This window comes from Ailuropoda melanoleuca, chromosome 15 (genome assembly GCF_002007445.2).
Source record: "Ailuropoda melanoleuca isolate Jingjing chromosome 15, ASM200744v2, whole genome shotgun sequence".
Classification (NCBI taxonomy): Eukaryota; Metazoa; Chordata; class Mammalia; order Carnivora; family Ursidae; genus Ailuropoda; species Ailuropoda melanoleuca.
This window is the reverse complement of record NC_048232.1, coordinates 8,630,480-8,656,803: the sequence shown is the minus strand read 5'-3', so window position 1 is coordinate 8,656,803 and position 26,324 is coordinate 8,630,480. Positions and strand designations below refer to the sequence as shown.

The 26,324-nt window shown below is 35.3% G+C and overlaps 1 pseudogene; it reads left to right on the top strand.

Annotated features, from left to right (window-relative positions):
• Positions 1-26,324, top strand: part of LOC100470459 — an 81,328-nt pseudogene that overhangs the window by 38,949 nt on the left and 16,055 nt on the right.

Here is a 26,324-nt window from a genome sequence, read left to right as displayed (position 1 = left end):
TTGTTAGAAGTAAAAGTGTATTTGAAGTCTGAAAATGAGCTTTGGAAAATTTGATGCCACTAATTTTAGAAATGAATGATAATACTTTAAAAATTCCAGTTCAACTGTGACATTGTTTTTATTGACCAAAAATATGTCTTTTGCTCTTTTAATGAGCATAGAAAATAATATGAATGGAGAAAGAGACACTTTATTCTCTGGTTGTGTCTATGGAAATGAAAAGTAAATCAAACTATCACACAGTGCTATCACTTGGTATCTGGGAGTATCGTCACAGTGACGTATGTCAGTGTTCCGTTAGCTCCATCATCTGCCACACAACTACTTAACACAGCTGAAAATCCTACCATTTTAATGATACAACATCAAAAATATAGGGGAAATTGTTTAAAGTAGAACATGTATCAGTTTCATAAATCTAGTCTCTTTTACTTCCTAAAACAACCCCAAATTGAAATAGATTCTCTGGGGCAGGAACGTCAAGCTCACATATTGTTAGGAGGGTAGCCCTCATCCATCTTATATACACATCTTCCGTGCTACGGCGGCACAGATTCAATAGAAGAATTGATTACAATTAGCCATTTGGTTCAATAATCTGCTGTATGATTGGAGGGGTCATGAAACAGTTGTATCTCTCTCAGATAGCATGATGGTAGTGTTTTAAAATTTTAAATTCCAAGAGTAACTTAGGAGGGAAAACACAAGTATGAAAGAAATAAATGATATGTCACATACAGTTCAACTATGAAAAATAAGATGTCAAAATCTGTTTTCAGTGTGAAACAATTTGAATTTAATTCTAATTTATATGTTTATCAACATTGTGTTCCCAATTTGTAAAGAAAACACATCCATACCATTACTACCCTTTCCAACTATTTCACAGCACATCTTCCCTAAAGATGAACTGGGATACACTTTGCTTTTTAGGTCCCTATCATTCTTGTTAATGTTGATTCAAGTTTGCTTTCCATGCTCTATGTATAGATTAAAGTTTGTCATGTATTTAGCTATCATTAACAATGCAGGGTAACCAGCCGAGGTCCATTAAATTAATAAGTCAATATCCACATCCTAAATTTATTTCCCTGGTGTGAGACATTACTTAATTTTCTTATTAAAGAAGCTCTACAGATGTCTCAAATGTCTCTCTATCTGTGAAAATTTTGTTATATCTTGTACATTTCTTGGGAAGTTGAATTAGTTATTTTAGTATGTATATAACATATAATATAAATAAATAAAACAAACATTTATAAATACATATTTACACATATGTTTCTACATGACATTTTCTACTTTTTGTATATGTGGAACTCTCAGAGTTTTTAGACTTTTATGAACCGAAGAATTCTAGCTCTGGTTTAATGGCCATTTCAAAATAGGAATTGAACTTTCCAATAATATCCTACTTTAAATCTATAATATTGTGAACTACTTTTTTATAAAGTTCTAACATATATGTGTAAAAATCAAAAGCTTAGTTATTCTTAATACATAGAGATGGGCATATAAGCTCTCTCTTTATTTTGAAATATTTTGATTTTGTGAGATTTTAGAGAAAAATGATAAGATATCATTTTGGATAAACAGAAGTTAAACATTATTTTCTAGAAAATAAATAAAGAAGTTTTCTCAGAGGAAGAGGTGTCATTAAAAAGTTCCACTTTATACTTGATAGGCCTTCCATAAATGCCACAGAATTAAAGACATAATATAATGGTGTGTTATTAAAAAGGAAAAATATGATAAGTAGGACTTCATTAAAATTAAAAAGAACTTCTGCTCCATGAAAGACCCTATTCAGAGAATGAGAAGACAAGCCACAGACTAGGAGAAAATACTTGCAAAACACATATCTGATAATAGACTTGTATCCAGAATATACAAAGAACACTTAGAACTGAATAATCAGACAGCAAACTATCTAATTAAAAAGTGAGTGAAAACTCTGAAGGGATATCTCACCAGAGAAAATATAGAGGTGGCAATAAACATATGAAATGATGCTCAAAATCATATGTCATTGGTGAATTGCAAATTAAAACAACAAAGAGCACAAACTGTCTATTAAAATAGCTAAAATCCAAAACACTGACAACAACAAGTACTGGATAATGAAGAGAACAGGAAATCTTATTCATTGCTAGAGGGTATGCAACATGAGCCACTCTGAAAGAGTTTGGCCGTGTTTCACAAAACTAAACATGGTCTTACCATATGATCCAGCAATTGTACTCCTAGATATTTACTCAAATGAGTTGATAATTTATGTCCAGACAAGAATCTGCACATGAGTGTGTATAGCAGCTTTATTCAGAATAACCAAACCTAGAAACAACCAAGATTTCCTTCAGAAGGTGAATAGGTAAACTGTGGCACGGGCAAAAAATGGAATATTTTTCAGTGATTAAAAGAAACAAGCTATCCAGCCATGGAAAGGTATGGGTGAACCTTAAGTGCCCATTTCTCAGGGAAGAAGTAATGTCAAAAGTTTGTATACTGTGTGATTTCATGTATGTGACACTCTAGACAAAACTATAGACAGTAAAAAAGTTTAGCAGCTTCAGATGGTTTATGCAGATGGAGAAAAAGTTGAATAGGTGAAACAAAAGTATTTTTTTAAAGAAGTGGAACTATTTTCTATTATAGGATAGCAGATAAATAGCACTGCAATTGTCACAACCCATAGAATATTTCAGCACAAAAAGTCAACCTTAATGTATGCAAATTAAAAAAAAAAAAAACTTATGACATCAGGTCACCCAGAAGGGAGCATAGATTCCTAAAAGAATCTAACTTTATTACAAATGTATGAAAATGCCTCATTGTAGGGATGGGGGGAAAGGTGCTGGGAGCAGGCAAAACTATAGACAGTAAAAAAGTTTAGAAGCTTCAGATGGTTTATGCAGATGGAGAAAAAGTTGAATAGGTGAAACAAAAGTATTTTTTTAAAGAAGTGAAACTATTTTCTATTATATGATAGCAGATAAATAGCACTGCAATTGTCACAACCCATAGAATATTTCAGCACAAAAAGTCAACCTTAATGTATGCAAATTAAAAAAAAAAAAAACTTATGACATCAGGTCACCCAGAAGGGAGCATAGATTCCTAAAAGAATCTAACTTTATTACAAATGTATGAAAATGCCTCATTGTAGGGATGGGGGGAAAGGTGCTGGCCAAAGTAACCAAGAAATGAGCTGGGTCAAAAATGAGTGGTAAGGGGTGCCTGGGTGGCTCAGTTGTAAAGCGTGTGCCTTCAGGTCAGGGCGTGATCCCCGGCGTTCTGGGATCGAGCCCTACATCGGGCTCCTCCGCTGGGAGCCTGCTTCTTCCTCTCCCACTCCCCCTGCTTGTGCCCATCTCTTGCTGGCTGTCTCTCTCTCTATCAAATAAATAAATAAAATCTTTAAAAAAAAGAGTGGTAAACGAAACTGTATAGAAGCATTGTTTTTTGGTTGATATGGTTACATAGGGGTATATGTTAATAATTCTAATATTGCTATTTTTGTATACAAGAAATGAACAGTTAAGTAAGTAGACTGCAGATGGTGGGAGACATGTTTTTGTTTGTTGGTTTGCTTGTTTTTGTTTTTTTTCTGTTGGAATTGGAATTTCCAGGTAAGAGAGAAGCTTGGAATGACCCATGTAAGTTGGAGACAGCACTGTGAACTCAGGTTTAGCTTAACGTAAAGGTGATACTAGTAGCAATATTTATAAGTATGGGAATATACATTGCACACATATATTCACATCCTCACAGCTGAGGGCCTAGAAGCAGTAACATTCTAGTAGCCACAAGGACATCTAGTGTACATATCTTGGTTTCTAATACCATTCTCCAATAAAAGGAATTAGGGCTTTTTGGAAAAATGGCTGATTCTAGGACTGGGGGAAGAAATATAAAGATGAATCTGGAGCTTCTTGTAATGCCAGGAAGTAAAGTGTTCATAATAAATAAGTAAACAAACCCCACATTGATGGGACTATGTCAGAGAGTTATAGGAACCAACTGTAAAGGTCCTGTTGCCCATGGCTGAAACAATCTGATTAACAAAATAAATAAGTTAGTTTTGGATTATAACCCAAAGTATAAAATAAATATTCATGAGTCCATACTGATATACATAAATGGACCGGTACATGTGGAAAAAGAAAAGTCTCCGGTGCATCAGAATTCTGAATAATTTACTTAGGCACTCTGCCCTCTAGGAGAGAGGGAGCACAACTCCCCGCTTCTTCAGGGTGAGTTGTGCATAGTGACTTCCTTCCAAAGAGGACAGTATGAAATGGAGGAAAGAGAAATCTGATAAACACTACTTTAGTCAGACAATCAAGGTCAATTTCAACAGTAATAATTCATGTTTAGAGAATGCATCTCTGATATGATGTGATAAAAATGGCCCTCTTACCTTTGTGTGCTTCCTCCACAAAATTCAAAAACGAAATCATGAGATACAGCATCAGGAAAATTCCTAAGAGAGATATCCTACAAAATACCTGATCAGTACTCCTCAAAATTGTCAAGGTTATCAAAAATAAGGAAATCCTGAGAAACTATCACAACTAATCAAGAAAACAGTGCCTAAAGGGACATGATAAATAAATGGAATCTGATGTTTTGGATATGCACCTGGAACAGAAAAAGAGTATTGGGTAAAACAAACAAACAAACAAAGGAAATCTGAATATTGTGTGGACTTTAATTAATAATAGCATGCCAATATTGTATTAAATGTACTACACTATTCTAAGATTCTAATAACAGAGGTAACTAGGTGAAAGGCTATAAGGAAAGTCTCTGTACTATCTTATTTTTTCCGTAAATCTTAAACTTTTTAAAAATGAAGTATATTTTTAAAAAGGTATAATTTCATTTGAATTATCTTTTCCTGAATAGATTTTTTGGGGGATAGAACATTTTCCCCCAGTACTTTGATATGTAATTTATTGTCCTCTGGTATCCAGTGTTTCTTAGAAGAAGGCAGTCTTAATTTAAATCACTATTTTCCTACATATAATATGTCTTCCTCCCATCCTAACTGCCTGGCTGCTTTTAAGGTCTTTATGTTTTTGTTTTGTTTTGTTTTTACAGTTATTTGAGTACAATGTTATGAGATGTTATTTTAATGGTATCTATCTTTTGTTGGTTTTCTGAAGTTCTGATATCTGCAGGTTGATATTCCAAGAATATATTCAGCCATTATTTTTTTTAATAATTTTGTATGTCCCATTGTCTTTCTGTTCTTCCTCTGGGATCAAATTAAATTATTTTAGACCATTTAATACTGTAATACTGTATTACAGGTTATGAGGCCTAAGTTTTACTTCTCTATTGTTTATCTGAAAGTTTATTGATCCCTTTTTCTTCTCCAATCTGCTATTAATATAATCATATATATATATATATATATATTTAAAGATTTTATTTATTTATTTTAGAGAGATAGAGTGTATGCATGTGCATGTGAGCAGGGTGAGACAGAGGGGGAGGGAGAGGTCGAAGTTGACTCTGTGCTGAGCCCAGAGCCCGACCAAGGCTTGCTTGACTCCAGGAGCCCAAGAACAGGACTTGAGCCTTAAATCAAGAGTCAACAGCTCAACCACCTGAGCAGCCCAGACACCCCTAATATCCTCACATATTGTATTTTTCACATTCTATAATTCTCACTTTTTAATTTTTTAAATGTTTACATCTCTCTGTTGGGAAATGTGTTCACTTATTGCAACTATGTCCTTATTTTCACAGTAGCTGCTTTGACTTTTAACTCTTATTTCCAACACCACTGTTGTCTTGGGATCTGTTTCTGTAGATTGCTTTTTCCCTTAATCTTGAATGACATTTTCCTTTTTTGCATCTTTAGCTATTTCTAGTTGATAAATTAGATCTTGTAGAAGATACGAAGTAAAAAGTATGAATTCCATTTTTATCCTCTCAAGATTATTTTTCTTCTAAGAGATACTTAAGTTACTGGTTGATCATTTGTGGAAATTTGAATTTATACTCTGTCAAAATCAGTTTTGCCTTCATCCAAGTACACAGGTCTTACCTCTAAGACATGGCCCTTTTGGGATTTTAACTGAAAGTCCAAGGTGTTAACTGAGCCCCTCTAAATAACTTAAATTTTTTTTTTCTCTTTAGGTAAGCAGCATTCTTAATAGTAATTTCAGCTTTATCAATCTTCTGGCTATTGAGTACGGTGAAGCAACTTGGATTACCTCAACACATGGAAGGTTCAGAAAGTAACCAAGAATTTGAGGGGAGTTTATTTGCCAATTTTAGAGCTTTCTCTGTGGGGCTTATTTCTTTTGAAGATTTTCTCCCTCAGAGTCCAAATGCTATAATAGAGTAGTTCTGACCTCATTCTTTGATACCTCAATGCATGAAAAGACTCCATCTCTTTGTTAGAGGTAACCACTTTGAAAAGTACAAACCAGAGAAGAGCTTTGTGGAAGATCTACAGAACATTGTCATTCTGTTCTTAGAAGGCCAGTTCTTTCATTCTGCATGTTTTTGCTCACTTTTAATATTATTACAACTTTTTTGTATTTTTTTATATTTCCATAATATTTTGCAGTTGTTATCCTTAGGATGTTTAGTTTGATACAAGGTCTCCATCATTTCTGAAGCCATAACCTTTCCTCGCATTTTTGTAGCATCATTTTCGCATCCTTTTGTCTTTCCCCCCACCTCCCATCTCTCTCTTTCCCCTGTTGCTTTCTCTGTAATGTCCTCAACTTGGTCTTCTAGTCTATCTGTTACCTCCCCCATTATTGTGGGTTCAGCTGGTTTATCAGTCCATTGATTTTTTTACTTTATCATGTTTTTATTTCTAAAACTTTTAACTATATTTTTCAACTGTAATTCTTAACTTTATGTTATCACTATCTTTTGTAATACTTTCATACTTCTATTTTTCTTTCTTTAAACATATTACATATGCTTATTTTATCTATTGAGTATATTCTAATAACTGGTTGTAGCATATCAGATTTCATATATATACCTCTCTATATATAATTCTGAACTTACATTCTTGGAATTACATGCTTGTGCTCTCCATTCAAATTATGTTTCCCCCAGAAATTAATTTTTTTTGTCAAGTCCTTGGTCCATATATTTGCCCAATCCATGGGTCACCACTAATGCAGACAAAGTAAAACAGAATTTTTTTCATGTGTATTTTTGGAACAAAGAGTAGTTTAAATTTCAGCCACATCCTTGGGGTGAATACAGATGTTTTCCCCTCCATTCAAATAAAAATCAAAATCAGTTAAGTATTCCTGAAGTATTTCTACCCAGAGATAGATTTTTCTTTTTTCCCCTAGTTCACTCTTTTAAAATTATTGCTTTTCAGTTGTTTTTATTTCATGTATGATACTGATTTGCCTCTCATCTTGCATGGAGTTCTAGGCTTTTTCTCCTATCTCATGCACATGTATGATTATTAGTTGCCTCCTTAAAAAAAGCCAGTGTCACTACTTATGTTCTTCCATGAATACATGCATTTTTAGAATTTCTGAACTCCAAAATCTCCCCCAATTTCTTACCAGACTAATAATATTTTTAATTAATTAGAAATACATACGTACTGTATGTGTGTGTGTATAAAACACCTGTGTTCTATATAGAAACATTTCTGAAATGCTGTATGTGTGTGAGTATAAAACACCTGTGTTCTATATAGAAACATTTCTGAAGTAATTCTCCTCCCCCAAGTTTGCCAAACACAGAAGTCCTCAACACTATAGATTTATAAAATAATCTGGTTTAATTTTTATAATTTTAGAGACATTGCCACAGCAGATGAAATGCTAATTTATTTTTAAAAATAACAAATTACTGTATTTATTCAAATTCATGCTAAGAACGTATTGCAAAAGACACTGTCTAGAGATTGAGGATAAAGTAGAGAGAAGATAAACACTGTATTTCATAAAGCTTACTGTCTAAAAAGTGTTTGAATATAACTGTGATAAATCTAGCATAGGGAAATAAAAGAACGGAAATGGATCAAGGAAATAGAGTACGATTTAAGCTGAGATTTGAAGCCTGATTAGACTTTAGTCATTCAGAGGGAAGGTTATAATATACAGAAGAAACAAGGTGTAAAGCTGTTGAGTTTGGTAAATCTCTCATCTTGTAGATGAGAATAAAACAATAGATAAGAGCCAGATCATTGATTTGTTGCTACTGACAATTTTAATTATATTGAACTTTAACCCTAATCTGTATAATCACTTACTTATTCATTCAGTCAGCTATTGATTTAGTAATTCAGTATTTACTGTGGCTGTAGTATCAGATCCCACTTAGGAAATGAGGTGACAATGGTCAGTAAAACAGAGCTCTGCCATGAGAGAAATGAGAATTTAGTGAAGGCAGACAGACTCTATACATGTAAACAAATAAGTATGATACATTTCAGTGTCACTTTCCTTCTGTTCCCATTCATTTTGCCTATCACAATAATCCTGGAAGAATGTTTTCACTATAGATTTTATGTAACTATGGACTTACGTTATAGATACAAGGATATGAATAGAGTTGAGTGGAATCATCAGAGTCGGTGTTGGTATATTCCAGTACAGTTGTACCAGGAGTTTATGACTGGCCTCAATTCTGGTTGGTTCATGCTTCTGCCCTACTAGTTGTTACACTTTTCAGATACCACCCATGTTCTTGCTGCAAGGTGAATGTTTCTGTCTTTTAGTAGCTTAATTAAAAACCGTTACAGTGGGCCACAGGAGAGATTATGAAGTTTGGGTTAGGACATTTATTGTAAATGTGTGAGAGGTGAGCAGGTTTAAGCAATAATTAGGAACGACAGTCAGTAAAACTTGAGGACAGACTAAATATCAAGTAGATGTGAAATATAGGTAATACAAGCTTGTTTTAGGATAACATTGGGCCATGATTTATACAGGTGTTTAGTTGTTTTGGTTGAAAAGGTGTTGTTTTTGATATTTTTTTTCAAGTGCTTGTAGGATATCTAATGAAGCGCTTTATTAAATGTTTAGATACAGGGGCGCCTGAGTGGCTCAGTTGGTTCGGCATTCAACTCTTGGTTTTGGCTCAGGTCGTAATCTCGCAGGTTGTGAGCTAGAGCCCCTCATGGGACTCTGCGCTCAGCAGGGAGTCTGCTCGAAGATTCTTTCCCTTTGCTCTTCCCAGGACTTGCTTTCTCTCTTTCTCTAAAATAAATAAATCCTTAAACAAATAAATAAATTTTCAGATATATAGAGGGTTCTGAATTTAGGATTATTAAATAAAATAGTCAAAACTTGAAGCTATGAGAGAGGATAAAATTTCCCAGGGAGAGAATATGAAATAAGAGAAGGATGCCAAAGAAGCCTTAAAGAAATCATATTTAAAACTTGTGTAAGAAAGACATGCCAACAAAGGCAGTTGGGAATGAAGAAAGCAATGGTGTCATAAAGCCACGGAAATAGAAGTTTTTTAAGAAATAAAGAACCTTCACCTATTGAACTTGAAAAGAGGCCAAAAAACATAAGGATTTTTTTTTCATTCTTTCTGCAAAAAGCAAAAAACAAATGTACTGGCATCTGAAATACTGCAAGGACTCCTTTGGGTTCTGGTAATACATAGATTATCTGTTCTTGTCCTCAATTTACTAAGCAAGAAGATAAGTAAGCAAGTGCTTTGTATACAATATATAAATTAATATTACTGAAGAATACCTATCATTAAGAACTATGGAATAATAGGCACCTAGGTGGCTCAGTCGGTTAAGCATCTGCCTTTGGTTGTGGTCATGATCCTGGAGTCCTGGGATCAAGGCCCACATCGGGCTCCCTGCTCAGTGGGGAGTCTGCTTCTCCCTCTGCCCTTCCCTACTTGTGCTCTCTCTCTCATGCTTACTTTCTCTCACACATAAAAATAAATAAAATCTTAACAGAAAAGAACTATGGTATATTAGCTAAGATCTTCAGCACAGTTGTCTGGCACAATTGTATCATTTTTATGTTATTTGTTCCTAAGCATTAGCCTATAAAGGACTAAATAATCCATATTTTTTTCTTTTTATTATAATCTCATTTTTCGTAATTATCTGGCATAACACTTAACAGATGTTAGGCATAACATCCATCAAATGCCTTGATCTAATCTGTAGGGGAAATGTACATTTAGAATCAACTGATTTTAAATGAGGATAGTTAGTATGTTTATTATCTGTGTTCTCAAAGGGAAGAAATGTGGTTTTAAGTGAGGCCAAGAGACTCAGTCACAGTGTTCAGAATTGTAAGGTGCTTGAAAGTAGATTATGCCTTGTTCCACAAACTAGCATTAATTACTAAACTTGATACATGATCAGAATGCAAATAAAATTCTTACTGAAAATATGTATGTTGGTATGGAAAACAAGAAAATATGGGCCTATTATTTCTAGCTATGTTAAATTACTATATTAATAACAAAAAGGATTTCTCTCAAACTAATAAATAATCATATAATACGCTAGTTGCTTTATTATTTGACAACATAAGACTTTAAATTAGTTGAATGTCAGAATTATTCTGGTAAATACCCTAGTACAAGTGTAGCTTCATTTGTTATTACAATAACATTAAATAAGTTACTCTTTGGAAATGGTAATTCATTGTAGCTACATTTGTTACATGGGAGGCCTTTCATGCTAATAAATTTAAATTACAGGTTTCAAATATTTGTCAGTGATCCATGGGATGTCCATAATATAATAATTTGTAATTTGGGGGAAACACAAATGTGAGTGGAATATGCTGCTGATATTGAGTTGGGGAGCAAGTCACGGGGGCAAATGATCCTACATTGACATTTCAGAATTACTTAGCTCTTTGCTCAATTATCAATGAATGTGAAGCAGTTACTTCAGAGAAAAACAGTTAGATTTTATAATAGAAATTATAACTTAGGCAGGGTTATACAAATTGGGGGTTTGTGAAGCTCTCCAGCTTTTTTCTTACAGAGGTCAAATATGGCCTATTATGGAAATTAATCATATTTAGGAGAAGTCAGGGAGAAAAAGAAAGGACAAAATATAAACCAAAATGATCCATTTGATAGGAAAGAAATGGTATGAAAGCGAGATATGTTTTTAGCCAAAGTTAATGAAGACACCTGTTTTTTTCTTTTTTAAGCCAGACTCTCGCTAATAAAAGTCGCCAGCTTCTCTGAATGAACAGAAGTGATAATGTCAAGGTTACTAACACCTTTTTTTTTCCTTCTTCTTTTTAAACCTACAACACTCACAGTAATGAACACTGGAACTCCTTGTGTGATGGTAGCTCATGGTTAGTAAGCAAAGTAAAGAGAAGTTTATTTAAGGTTGTGAAAATACAATTCTTACATGGGGAGTACCCTCTTATTATTGTCTTGTTAAATACCTAGTATTTTCTTACATACTTTCTTTTTGTCTAGTTATTTGCTTTATTTTTAATGTATAGAGGAACTTGGGTATTATTAAACTTTAAGCATTCATTTTATTAAAAATATATTATTTGCAATATTGATGAAAATTTAAAAAATCTCGGTTTTCTTTTTTCTTTCTTCATTAGTTTCTTTTCAAGTTTCACTCATTTTATGCTTCCCCTGTTTCCCTCCTGTGGGAATGAGAATGCCAGTATGTGTCCTAGCCTAGAGCACAGTAATGATAATAAATGGGATGAAATGTTAAATCAAGTTGAGACAAAGAGATGAAGCAATATTTGTTATAAAATCGGGTAACTACAAATGCTTAGAACAAACATCAGGGAAAAGATGCCTCAACAAGAAAGGACAGCTTGAGCTTTTTGTTACCTTTCGTGTGAATGGACATTTCTCAGCGGCGACCAAGGTTTAAACCCTAAGTAGATCAGGATGTCACAATGGCTGGAAGAAACTGTCCCTTGGTGTATTCAAATAAGAGCTAAGATTTCATATTGAGTGCATGACTAAGAGGAAAACAATCAAAAGCACTATTTTTGTTTTGGATATTGTGTGGCTTAGTGTGCAAACTGGGTATGGTGGATTACTAGCATTTTTCATCGTCAGTAGTACTTGGAAAGAGAAAGGAACAGAAGCTTTCATCACAGGGCAAAAGATGAAATGCATGTTTGCTTTTTTTTTTTTTTTTTTTTTTTTTTTTTTTTTAATGCCTCAGCATATAGAGTCCTCAGTCCATTGTCAGATCTTCAGAGACCACAGAGGTCATATGAGCAGAGGGAGAGGGCATTGCTGCTGCTGGCTTTTTTCTTTGTTAGAAGTTTGGGTTTCAGTATAAAAAGTAACTTCCTTTATCTAGTGTAGTTTCTGACCTCTATAAACCATGTAGCATTGGGTCATTGGAGAGCAAACGGGGTCACAAGAACCAAGAGCATCCTCCTTGCAGAAATCTTGGAATGTAACATTTAGGTGAATCTTAGAAATTCAGAAGTCGAACAAGATGCATGCATGAAATGCCTCACTTGACAATCTTTCTCTGCTGAAAGATGAGCCCAGAGAATAGTGGTGGTAAACCTGTTTCCCAGCTTGAGAAGTTACCATGAGATTGTACAGTGACTGGGTAAGACAACGTGAAAACCTGAAATATTCTACCATCTCTCTTTGCTTTTGTCAATAGAAGACAAATCAGATAGTTATACAGAACAGAACTGTGGGTAGAATAAAGTATTGCTGACTGCTTCTTGAAATCCCAACATTTCTGCCATTAGTAAGAATGAATCATTAGAGAGCATTCTTATGTGATGAGTCAGGGAAGATTAAGCGCTGCTGCCTTACTTCTAATTCTATAAAGTCTTTAAAATTTAACATTTGTTACCTGATGCTGAATGAGTACAATCAGGGAACCAGCATATCTCTATGTGGGAGAGAGGAGAGAGGATGGTGAATATACTTGATGAGTGATATATAATAGTTTATGGCCTTTTCCCTCTTTAGATGAAGAACAGTGGCAGAGAGTAACCATTTGCCTCTTTTTAAGCCAAGCTCTTTTTAAATCTAAATGCAGCTATTTATTGCAAACCCACTAGAAGATTGTAATAATAATCAGAAAGTGGGAGGGCTAGCTCTTCAGTGGGCAATAGGACAGGCTGTTTGGTGTATTAATGAATGTACCTAACAGTCTGTGCTTTTCCAGCATTATATCATGGAGTCAGACAGACTTGGCTTTGAATTCCAGCTCATCTACTTGATTGCTGTGTGAACTTAGCAAGTTACCGGGTTATTCTAAGTTCAGTTTCCTCATCAGTAAGTGCTTGTAATAATAATGCATACCTTACAGTGTTCTTACAGGATTAAGAGCAATGATGTGTATGAAGCAATTAGCCCAGTCTCTGACACATAGTACATAGTAGTAACTGATCTTACTTGTATATTAGTAAACTAATTATTACTAAATGAACAATCTACCATTCAGCACACTTTGTGAAAACACATATCTATTCCCTTTAAGGAATACATATTTAATTGGCCAATTATGTGTTCATTGTCAAAGTTCATAACAATTCGGAAAACAATCTAGCGAATTTTGGCAGCCATGGAGTTCTCTGTTTTGTTTTTGTTTTTAAGATTTATTTATTTGAGAGAGAGTGCATGCAGAGAGAGAGAGAGAGAGAGAGACTGACTCTCAAGGCAACTCCCTGCTGAGTGAGGGGCGCTAGGCAGAGCTGGATCATAGGACCCTGGGATCATGACCTGAGCTGAAAGCAAAAGTCGGACGCTTAACCGACTGTCCACCCAGGCACCCCATGGAATTCTGTCTTTGTTTTATCAGTTATTAGCTGTATGAACTGAAGTAAATCATTTGAATACCTTGAGACAGGTTTATCACCTGTACATTACATATCTTGCTTACCTTTCCTTATGTTAGAATTGAACAGAGAACTCCAGAAATTCGGTTTGTTGCCGTTATGGAAGCCAACAATAAAGAAATAGTCCTAATCATGTCTTTTGGGTCTCTTAACCTCTGCTCTGTATAAACAGACATGTACCAAAACGATTTCAGAATACTGGAATATTCTGAATCTGAATTTTAATAGTGATAATATCTGCAAAATTTTTTAATAGCTAAGGTAGTGATAAGGACTATTAAAACAACTTCCTTTGAAATGCTTGAGAAGTAATCCTCTTTGAAGAACACCATATGCATAAAAATATTGTTACATGCAGAAAAGACATGATTTGAAATTTAAATAAGATTGTATATCATAATTTGTTCTACTGACTAGTCACTGTCTAGCTACAAATGTTAATAGTTACCAATCAGTTACTAATGCTAAGTTAGTCATGACTTACTAATGATAGTAGAGTTTCTACCTTTGGCTACTGTCTTTAAATCAAGTGATCAGCTTTACGAAAATTTTATTTTTCTTGTCAAGGGCTCATTAAACCTGAGTGGCTTAGTTAGGATTAAATGTTGAAACAAAATAATATTCAACTTTAGGCTGAACTAATAGAACCACAGAAGTGTCAGGCATATATGGCTTTGGCCTTTTCGGCACCATCTGCAAATCTAACTTGCCCAGACTTGTAAATATTAGGAAACAAAAATTAACAAACAGTATTTTTTTTTTCTTAAGAGGCTGTACATCCTTCAGAGCAAAGGGATAACCATGCCTTAGGTACTTAACTACAATAATCGATTTAATTACTAAAAAACTTGAAGTGTTGAATAAAATTATTTGTGTTTTTGGTATGAGCATGGATCTCTTAAAAATATTTCCCCTTCAGTATTTCCTTAATTTCCCCAGGCTAACCCTCCTGTGTTTTTAATTGATGATTTGCCATTTCAGTCAAAAACCTTAAATCCATGGGGGCGCCTGGGTGGCACAGCGGTTAAGCGTCTGCCTTCGGCTCAGGGCGTGATCCCAGCGTTGTGGGATCGAGCCCCACATCAGGCTCCTCTGCTATGAGCCTGCTTCTTCCTCTCTCACTCCCCCTGCTTGCGTTCCCTCTCTCTCTGGCTGTCTCTCTCTCTGTCGAATAAATAAATAAAATCTTTAAAAAAAAAAAAAACCTTAAATCCAGTTTCATTTGTAAACTTAAATATTAAAATTATTCTCCAGATTGAAATAAATGAACAGCTTTCAGCAGATAAACCTGAGCAGCCACTGCACAGAGGTAGAGACGATGCAGAGAGCTAGTGAGAGAAGACCTGTGCAGTAAAGCTGTGTGCACNAAATGAACAGCTTTCAGCAGATAAACCTGAGCAGCCCCTGCACAGAGGTAGAGACGATGCAGAGAGCTAGTGAGAGAAGACCTGTGCAGTAAAGCTGTGTGCACAGGGTTGGGAGGGTTCAAGCCCCCTCCCCAAAATGAGGATACAGCGCCACTCTCCAGGACTTAACAAAGCAAATAAACTTTCTGTCAAGTATGTTACGAAAGTCACTAAGTACGTTATTCTGAACAATCTTTAAACAGGTTAGTGAATTTAGCTCCTCAATGGATCATCAACACTTAATTAAATACTACAAACCAACGAAGACAAATGTTGTCAGGTTGCAGTGCATTATTTTGCCAATCTTCTCATCACTTATGAAAGGCTTACATTGTCTTTTGCATATAAGAATGTCATTTTTGGAATTATTAATTACATTTAATATATTGCAGATGCTTTTAAACTACTTCCTTTTCCTTTGGAAAACCCTACTTTTAAGTAAATAATTACTTGAGTCTACTTTTTATCTAAAGTTATTTATGAGTAGAACTAATTAAAATCAACACATTTTAATGAGTTCCCGTAAATCAGAGAACTTCTGTTATTGATCATGGATATATTTCTTTTTATTGGCTGCATAATATTTCATAGTATATTTTTAATTTATTTAAGCATAATTCGATTCATAATTCCACAATAAGTGAGCTCATCAGTTTTCACAACTTGAAATATTTTATGAGGACTCTCAATTTTATATCCGTAGTGATGCAAAAATAAATGAAGATTGCCCAAAAAGAACAAATAAAATTTATTTATTCAGAGCTTGAAATAACAAGGGAGTCAGCCACCATCACTTGTGTTTGGCAGAGATTCAAGGGCAGGGGGAGCAGTGGAAGGCTTTATAATGAAAAAAGGAAAGACTTTGGGCGTGCCCCAAACAGGGACAACCTCATTCGCTCCTGTCACCATTTGTGCATTTAGATTCACAGATGAGACTTAGAGTTTCATTTGGGTGATTGAGCTGGGAGGTGGGGCAGAGTCTTTTCAGAGTTTTTGTTGTTGTTGTTTGCTTTGTTTTATTTTGTTTTGATTTTTGTTTTTTTCTGGCACATTTCATGCCCCGGATCTGAATATCTAATTTAAAGATATGGTTACTAAATATTGAAAGATTTCTCTGCATTTCTCTTTTTTCTTAAAGTATTTTTCTTTAGTAGTGTACAGTGAGATTATTGTGTCTTTGAATCACTTAAAATAATTTTTATTTATTCTCAGTTCAGTATACCATTAGGTGCTTGCTTTATTTCAGTTTTGACTTTTAGTAATGATCCTTTTTATTATTTAATTCTGTGTCAAATTCTATTCTCCTCTTCTCTACTTCTCATATGCTTTATTTCCATGGACCTTTCATTGCTTTTTTTTTTCTTTTAGAAATTTTTATTACTTAACATATAAATGTTGTTTTTGAAGTTTTGTAGAATTATTCTGGCCAACCCATCAGACATCTAGGGGTGGTGCTTTTTTGGAGGGAGGGAGGTACTTTAATTCATTTTGGTATTTCTGGTCTGTTTTTGTGCATTATGATTTAAATGACAGATAATTTCCAGAGCCCTTGTAGTACTCTTCTGCCTGCTTTGTTTTGGTGGCCCGTTTGAAATCTTGGGCAGTCCTCTACGCTGTGTTTCAGCTAAAGCGCTCTGCCATCTTGGTTTCACATGTGAATTGCTTAGAGACCTGCCCAAGGCTTCCTTTTCAGGTTTAGAAGTACTTTTCCAGCTACCTCCTCTCCCTGTGCTTGAATTGGGAGGATGGGGAGTGCTGGTTCATTGATGTTGGGCAGGGTGGAAGTCAGACTCCATTGAAACCATCACCATACCAGTGCCGAGGGGGAAGTGATGGTGGCTGTATGGGTTATTTCCCACATGGTGCTTGTCTAGAGTAAGGTATAGATCGTCAGGAAGGTTTCTTTCTGCAAGCCATCCTTTCCTAGTCTTTTGGCTGAGGAAAACAAGTATTTTGGGGGGCTTTTTTTTTCTTTCTCTCTACCCATTGGTAACTCCATGTTGATGGCCTCTCCAGTGTCCAGGGAGATAAACAGAATGGAAAGAAAAACCCAGGGAAGTCACAGGCATCTTGTTTCTCAAGTCCCAAGGCCCCTAACCAGTCTGCTTTCTTTCTCCAGTTTTCAGGGTTTCTCTGTGCTTGTTTTATGTTCTGTTCTGTTATGTTTAAACATAAAACATATAGCAGTACTTGTATTATGTCCAAGGTTTCTATCAGTATTTAGTGGTAGGAATAGGAAGGAAGTCCAAAACAGGAAGTCCAAAAAATGCATCTGTGACAAACTTACTAGTAGGAGAAAAGCAAATTAAACAACGGGATACCGTTTGACTCCTGTAGTATGCTGGAGGAAGCATGGAAAATGGTAGCTCAAAAATGTACCAGTGAATGTGTAAGTGGGTTCAAAAATTTTGAAAAGCAATTTAGTAATATGCCTGAAAACTTTAGTAACTTTCATGACTTTGGATTCAAGATTTCCACACCTTTGATTTTTTTCATAAATAGAAAGATTGATAGTGATTTTTACATTTTTAATAGCTATAATATCACAAACTTGGGAATAGGTGAAGTGACAAAATCACTTGGGAATAGGTGAAGTGACAAAATCACAAAGAACTAAAAACACACAATCTCAAGTGTATATATAATCTTGGTGAAATCTGAATGAATTCTGTGGATGGCGTCAATGGCTTCAGTTTTGTTCTGTGGTTATGCGGACAGATAGCACGACGTGGCACTGGGTGAAGGGTAAAGGAGACCTGTATGCAATTTTTTCCACAACTTCTTTTGCATGTACAATTATTTGAAAACAAAACAATGTACAGAAAAACCATTTGTCAAATGATATATTTCAATTTTTAGTCCAGAAAATAAGACTACTGCGTCTTTTGTCTGCTACATCAGTCCACAACCCACCAACTCTAGTTTTTTCCACAAGGCTTTCATGTGAAGTTCTGCTGTCACTGGGAGTTGCCTGCTGTACTTTTTTTTTTTTTAAAGATTTTATTTAATTATTTGGCATAGACAGCCAGCGAGAGAGGGAACACAAGCAGGGGGAGTGGGAGAGGAAGAAGCAGGCTCCCAGCATTGGAACCGATGTGGGGCTCGATCCCAGAACGCCAGAATCACACCCTGATCCTAAGGCAGACGCTTAACGACTGTGCTACCCAGGCTTCCCTACCTTGCTGTACTTACACTCTCTTACACATGCGCGCCTCAGGACCTGCAGCTTCAGTGCCTTGATAACCTACTCCGTCAGCCAAACAGTATCAGTCTTTCCTTGCAAGAATGCCTATTACATTAGGTTGAATTATAGGAGAAATATTTTCTTATTTCCTCATTGTTTATAATATTTACTTTATCAACTTGAAAACAAGGACCATTATGGAGAAGTCTTCTATAATCTACCCAAATTCTATTGGAGAAGGCTGGCTTCTGTAATCTACCCAGATTCTTTTTGACACAGTGGTTGAGCATCTGGTATACTTTTGGCAACTGCTTAAGGCTAATAAAAAGCTTCTTTAAAATTAATTTGGAAGCAGAAGATTAAGAAACACTGAAAAAAGAAGTGGTAATATTTGAAATCTTTAGAAAAATTCTTTTTGGGCGCCTGGGTGGCTCAGTTGGTTAAGCATCTGCCTTTGACTCTGGTCATGATCCCAGAGACCTGGGATCGAGTCCTGCATCAGGCTCCTTGCTCAGTGGGGAGCCTGCTTCTCCCTCTGCCTGCTGCTCCCCCTGCTTGTGCTTTCTTTCTCTCTCTCTTTCTCTCTCAAATCAATAAATAAAATCTTTTTTAAAAATTCTTTCTTTTTTTCTCCAAGAGTTTAGAAAGAGAAAAGCCACAATGGAGCTAATATAGTCTTTTCAACAAATGGTGCTGGAACAACTGGACATCTATACTCCAAAAAAAAAAAAAAAGAATCTTACATCCTTCACAAAATTAATTCAAAACGTATTATAGACCTAAGTGTAAAATTCAAAAACTATAAAATTCCTAAAAGATAACACAAAAGAAAACCTAGATGACATTGGGGATGGTCATGACTTTTAGATACAATACCAAATGCACAATCCTTGAAATAATTAATCGATAAGCTGTACTTCATTAAAATTAAAATCTTATCTGTAAAGGACAATGTCAAGAAAATGAGAAGATAAGCTACAGACTGTCAGAAAAATATTTGCAAATGACATATCAAAGGACTATTATGCAAAATATGCAAAAAACTCTTAAAGCCCAACAATAAGAAAATGAACATCCCAATTAAAAAATGGGCACATGATTTGAACAGACACCAAAGAAAATTTATAGACAGCAAATAAGCATATGGAAAGATGCTCCACATCATTTGCCATCATAGAAATGCAATTTAAATCAGCAATGGGGTAGTACCACACATCTATTAGAATGCCCCCAATCCAAAACACGAGCAGTCCATGTGGCCAAAGGTGGTGAGCAACAGGAACTTTCATTTATTGCTGGTGGGAATGCAGAAGTGGCACAGCCACTCTGGAAGACAGTTTGGCAGTTTCTTCGAAAACTAAACATACTCTTACCATGCAGTCTAATAATTGTGCTCTTTGGCGTTTACTCAGAAGAGTTTTTCAGCTCTGTGTTATGTCCACATGAAAATCTGCTCATGAATGTTTATAGTGGGTTCACTCATAATTGCCAAATTTGGAAGCAATCGAGAAGTCCTTCAGTAAGTGAATGAATAAACTGTGGGACATCCGGACGATGTGATATTATTCAGTGCTAAAAAAAAGAGCTGTCAAGTTATGAAAAGACATGGAGGAATGTTAAATGCATGTTCCTAAGGGGGAAAAAAAAGCCAATGTGAAAAGGCTACATACTGTATGATTTTACTTATTTTACTTGTGGAAAAGGCAAAAACTATGGAAATGGGAAAAAGATTAGTGGTTTCCAGGGGTTAGGAGAGGCAGGGAGGCATGAATAGGTGGACCAAAGGATTTTTTGAGCAGGGAAACTGCTCCATATGATACTGAAATGATGGATACATGTCAGTATACATTTGTCCAATAGCAGGGAAGAGTGAGAACCAATGTGAACTATAGACTTTGGGGGTAAAGATGTGTCAGTGTAAGTTCATCAATTGTAACAAATTAACCAGTCTGTGGGGATGTGGAAAATGGGGAGGCTGTCCATGTGTGGGGCGGGGGGGGGGGGTTATGGGAATATTTTGTACTGTCTGCTCAGTTTTGCTATGAAAGTAGAACTGCTTTAAAAACAAAAGTTCATTAATTTAAAAAAAAAGAAAGTGTAAGTATCCCTCTTTTAAAGTCTTACAGTTCCTTATGGCTATACGGGAATTTTTAAATGCTTTAGTGACAAGATACAGTTAATATAAATTTACTATAACAGAGTTTGATTTAACGAAGTTTCCATTGCAGGGAGGGGTAGAAGGAGCGAGAAACTTCAGCGGACTCTGCGCTCAGCAGGGAGACTGATGCAGGGCAGAGATCACCACCTGAGGTTGAAACCAAGAATGGGCTCCTTAACCGACTGCACCACCCAGGCACCCCTCCACTGTATTTTTTAAAATGCTATTACACATCACCATGCAAAGTGTTTGCCCGCATTTAAACAATAGAAGGAAACCCTTAACAGACAATTATTCATTAAAATCTGGTCATTGTAATCAGAGTATTTGTTTTAACCTTGTTGCGATCAATTAGAGAAGTAAAAACCCAATGTCCACTCTTGAAATTTTCCATCTAAGCTTTGAAAATACCTATTGTCAGGTTTAAGAAGTAGCATAAAAAGAAAACACAACCACTTTATCATTTTTAGTATTCTAAAGCTATCAAAGTTAAACAATGTTATCATTAGACCAAAGTAATTTATTTTTAGTATTCTAAAATTAGTATTCTAATGTTATCATTAGACCAAAGTAATTTATTTCCTTGATTTGAAAGAGCAACTCTGAAATTCAAGCTCATACTTACATACTTACTGAGATAGCACAAACTTGTCATGAACAGAATGACCCCAAACACCTGTCCAATTAAGCCACTTTGTCAGTGAATTAAATCATTCATTTGATATTCTCCTGAGTAAGGTGGGATTAAAATGCAACAGTGAAAATAAAAACTTATTCATGAATTTTATGTGAAATAATCCAGAGGCAGAAATGTTTCAGAAATATCTCAGGGAAGAATAACGTGGAGGTAATCATTACCCTCTAAACATACAGGGGAAATTTTTAATCAGAGAGGGCACAGCTCTGTAGACTCATTTATTTGGACACTGGTTCATTTCAATGGCAAAAGTACTTGAATTATTGAAGACAGATTAGCTGCACAGATCTGGGGGAAAAAATCTGATCCTGAATTTCAAAGACAGTACCTGAAGTTTCATTTAAGTAGTTTGATTCAAACTGTCCCATACATATAGTGATAATGTTATAAATCATAAAGGACTTTTTCTCTCATTTATGATATATATTCCTAGGATAACATGATATTCCTTAGATATTTTAACTAAGCAAGGAATGATAAGATCAGTTAACACGCACACAGACATAAACGCAAAGAAGTTTGCAGCACCAAATATTAACTAAAATCAAAATATTTTTCAAAGCACTTGACTTATTAGTTTTAAAGTTCTTATAAATAACAAAAAGTAAGAATATTGAGGAAAATTCTGAAAAAGAAGACCAGTGTGTTCATGGTACCACCATTTATAAAAGTATATTATAAACACAGAATTAAAACAGTGTGGTATCGATGCACACATAGCTAAATTGTCGGATCCAAACAATGAAAACTGTGGCACTAAACCCAAGTGTGTATAGAAATTTAGTTTATAATGGGACATATGAAATTTGTGGAGAAATAAATTCTTGTAAGTCTTACAAAGATTTGGAAAAGATAAAATTAGGATCATACTTTGTTTCATACTCCAGTGTAAACTCCAAATGGATCAGAGAGCAAAATGATCTTATATATATAAAGTGGAACCATAGAAATTCTAAAATCAAGTATGAGTGATGTCCTTGACAGCATGGGGTGGGGGAACTTTCCTAAAGGTGATGGAAAATTCACCATTAAGTATGATATTAACTGTAGAGTTTTTGTAGATGTGTACTAATTTGTTGAGAGTTACTGTTAATGAGTTTTGGAACTTGTCAAATGATGCTTCTTTGTGTTTCGTTCTTCTTTTTTAAGTTGTTGGTATTGTGAATACATTGACTGATTGTCAAATGTTAAACCAACCCTGCTTTTTGGGGGGGGGGAATCACACTTTCTCACCATGGATTATCTTTTAAAAATATTATTATAATAGATTTGCTGAAACTGTAGTTAGAGTAATTGCATACTTTCGTGAGAAAATTTGTCAGCCTTCCTTCCTTCCTTCCTTCCTTCCTTCCTTCCTTCCTTCCTTCCTTCCTTTTCTCCTTCTTCTTCTTCTTCTCTGGTTTAGATATCAGAGTTGTGCTGATTGCATAGAATGCAATATGAGGGGTTCCTGGGGTGGCTCAGTGGGTTAAGCATCTGTCTTTTCTCAGGTCAGGATCCCAGGGTCGTGGGATTGAGTCCCACATCGGGCTCCCTGCTCAGCCCGGAGTCTGTCTGTTCCTCTCCCTCTGCCCTGCTCATGCTCTCTCTTTCTCTCAGTCTCTCTCTCTCTCAAATAAATCTTTAAAAACCTTTAAAAAAAGAATGCAATATTGGAAATATTCGCTTCTTGATTTTCTGGAAGAGTTTGTGAAGAATTTTAATATCTCATCCTTAAATGATTGGTAGAATCCTCCAGGAAAGCTGGGTCTGAAATCCAGGGCAACTCTTTGAGTTTTGGTAGTTTGCGTTTTTCAGAGAAATTCAGAAATTTAAGTTCTGTAATTTATTGGCATAACTTTGATCATAATGTCTCCTTATTATCCTTTATATATATCTTGATTCCATAGTAATTTCACACTTATCATTTCTGCTAATGGTACTTTTTGTTTCTTTTCTTCATTTGTTCATGGTCATGGGCTAGATAGAGGCTATATCAAATTTATTTATCTCTCAACCAACTTTTTGTTTTATTGATTTCCTATTATTTATCTCTGTTCTCTTTCATTGATTTACACTGTGGAGTTTGTTTTTTCCTTTCCTCTAATTACTTTGGGTTTAATATGCTCTTCTTTTTTGTAGGTTTTTTTTTTTAAGGTAAAAACTGGAAGTATAATTTAAAACATTTTTTTCTAGAAAGACATTTTATCTATAAAATTCTCTATATATACTCCTTTAACAATTTTTCATAAATTCTGATACCTTGTGTTTTAATTTTTATTGTGCTCAAAACATTTTATAATTTCTCTTCTGATTTCTTCAGTGACCAATGTATATTTTTTAGAAGTGTGCTGTTTATAATCCTTACTGGGACACTTTCCAGAGAGCTATATTTATTTTTAACTTAATCCTGTTATACATTGAGAGCATACTTGAGTTGTTTTAAATTTATTAAAAACTCTTTTTCTATACTCACTGATTTGGTCCATCTTGGTAATGTGCTCTATGTACTTTATATTATATGCATTTGTTCTGTTTTTTAATTTGTGGCATGTTCTTTTTTTTATTTTTGTAAGAGTTTATTTGAGAGAGAGAGAGAGTGCACACGCGCACAATTGGGGGGAGGGGCAGAGAGAGAAGGAGAAGCAGACTCCCCGCTGAGCAGAGAGCCCAATGTGGGCTCTATCCCAGGACCCTGAGATCATGACCTGAGCCAAAGGCAGACGCTTAACCGACTGAGCCACCCAGGCACCCATGCGTTTTGTATCCAAGCGTGTCTGTGGTTAGGTTTGTTGGTTTTTGCTCTTCGGTTAGTTGCTGCCTGATGTATTTGGAACCTCTGTTATTGGCTGTTTATGGCCTGCCAGTGAATTACTTCTTTATCATTATGAAATTACCTCTTTTTCTCCTGATGCTATTCAGTACTCTGCAGTCTATTGTACCAATATGTACCCACGCAGTTTTATTTCCATTACTATTCGCATATGATTTCCCCCCCATCCTGTCAGCTTTTAGCCAGTTTTTCTCTTTCTATTTAGAATATGCTTTTTCTAGGCAGCTTGTAGGTGGGTCTTACTTTGTGATTCAGTCTACCTCTACCTTTTAATTGGGACATTTAAGCCATTTCTCACTAATGTGATTACTGATATTTTTAGGTTTCATGCTTTGTTATTGTCTGTTTTCCTCGTCTGTTCCTTGTTTCCCTTTTTCTCTTCCTATGTGTGTTTTCAGAGTAACTGAATTTTTTAAAATGATTCCATTTTATCTCATTTTGACTTAATACGTAACTCTTATGGTTTCAGTGGCTTCTTTAAGATTTTAGTTTAACCTGTAACAATCTACCTTAGGATACTGTTGTTCCAATAAGTCTTTCTCCCTCTCCTTCAGGGACTCCAATTATGCATATGTTAAGTCTCTTGAAATTTTATTGTACTCACTGATGCTCTGTTCGTTTTTTTTTTTTTTTAATTATCCTTTCTTTCTGTATATATTAGTTTCTATTGCAATGTATACAAGTTCACTAATCTTTTTCATTTTTCCTGTAATATCTAACCTGCCGTTAACTCCATCCATTGTAGTTTTCTTCTGTACGTGTTTGATTTGGGTCTTTTATATATCTTCTTTTTTCTGACTTAACGTTTTTAATACATGGGACAAAATTTTAAAAACTGTTAAGTGCCTTAATATCTCCTAAATCTAATATCTATATCAGTTCTGAATTAGTTTCAAATTGATATATCTCCTCATTATTGGTCATGTTTCCCAGCTTCTGTAAGTACCATGTAATTTTATTTAGATATCAGTGTACCAGCCATTATGAATTTTACTTTGTTGGGTGCTGGGTAACATTGTAGTTTTCTGAAAATCCTCATCTTTGTTCAGGTAGGCAGTCATGATACTTGGAAATCTTTGATCCTTTCAGCGTTTGCTTTATTGTTTTATAGATGGATTCAGAGCAATGTTCATTGTAGATCAAATTATTCCCCGCCTACTAAAGCACGGGCCTTTTTGTGCATTCTATCCAGCGCCCTGTAAATCAGAAGATACTCTGGTATGGCTGGAACAGACACTATTTCTGTTTCTTCAAGAGCCCAGTAAATCATTGCCTTTAATTCTTTCAGGTCATTCTACCCTTGGATTTCGGTAATTTTCTTACAAATACACACTGGTCCGTACTGAGCAGGATACTCTCAAACGTTCTCTCTGTGAGCTTTCTTGTTTGGTAGACTGACCAGCAAAATTCCAGATATCTTGATATCTGTATTAGTTTTCCATTGCTGCCATACTAAAGTATTACAGTGCAAATTTATTATTGTACATGGCTTAAAACAACATTAATTCACTAAGTTACATTTATTTAGGTCAGAAATATGACACAGGTTCCACTGGCCTAAAATCAAGAGGTCAGGAATGCAGGGCTGCATTCCTTTATGAAGGCTCCAGGGAGAATCAGTTCCTTGGTGTTTTCTAGCCCACATACCTTGGCTCATGGCCCTCTTCTGCTATGTACAAATTCAGTGATAGCAGATCAAGATCTCATGCTGCTCTCTTTATATCTCTCTTTCTCTGTCTGCTGTTAAGAACACGACCCACTCAAATAATTCAGGATAATCTCCCATCAAGGTCTTTACCTTTATCGAAATCTACAAAATCTGCTTTAACATGTAAAGTGAAATAGAATATCCACAGGTTCTGGGGATTAGAGAGCGATGTCCTTCTCAGGACATTATTTCTCTTACCAGAGTAGATCTGGTTTTGTTTTGTTTTTTTTTAATTATATTATGTTAATCACCATACAGTACATCCCCAGATTCCGATGTAAAGTTTGATGCTTCATTAGTAGCGTATAACACCCAGTGCACCATGCAATACGTGCCCTCCTTACTACCCATCACCAGTCTATCCCCTTCCCCCACCCCCTCCCCTCTGAAGTCTTCAGTTTGTTTCTCATAGTCCATAGTCTCTCATGTTTCATTCCCCCTTCTGATTACCCCCCTTTTCTTTATCCCTTTCTTCCCCTACCGATCATCCTAGTTCTTATGTTCCATAGATGAGAGAAATCATATGATAATTGTCTTTCTCTGCTTGACTTATTTCACTT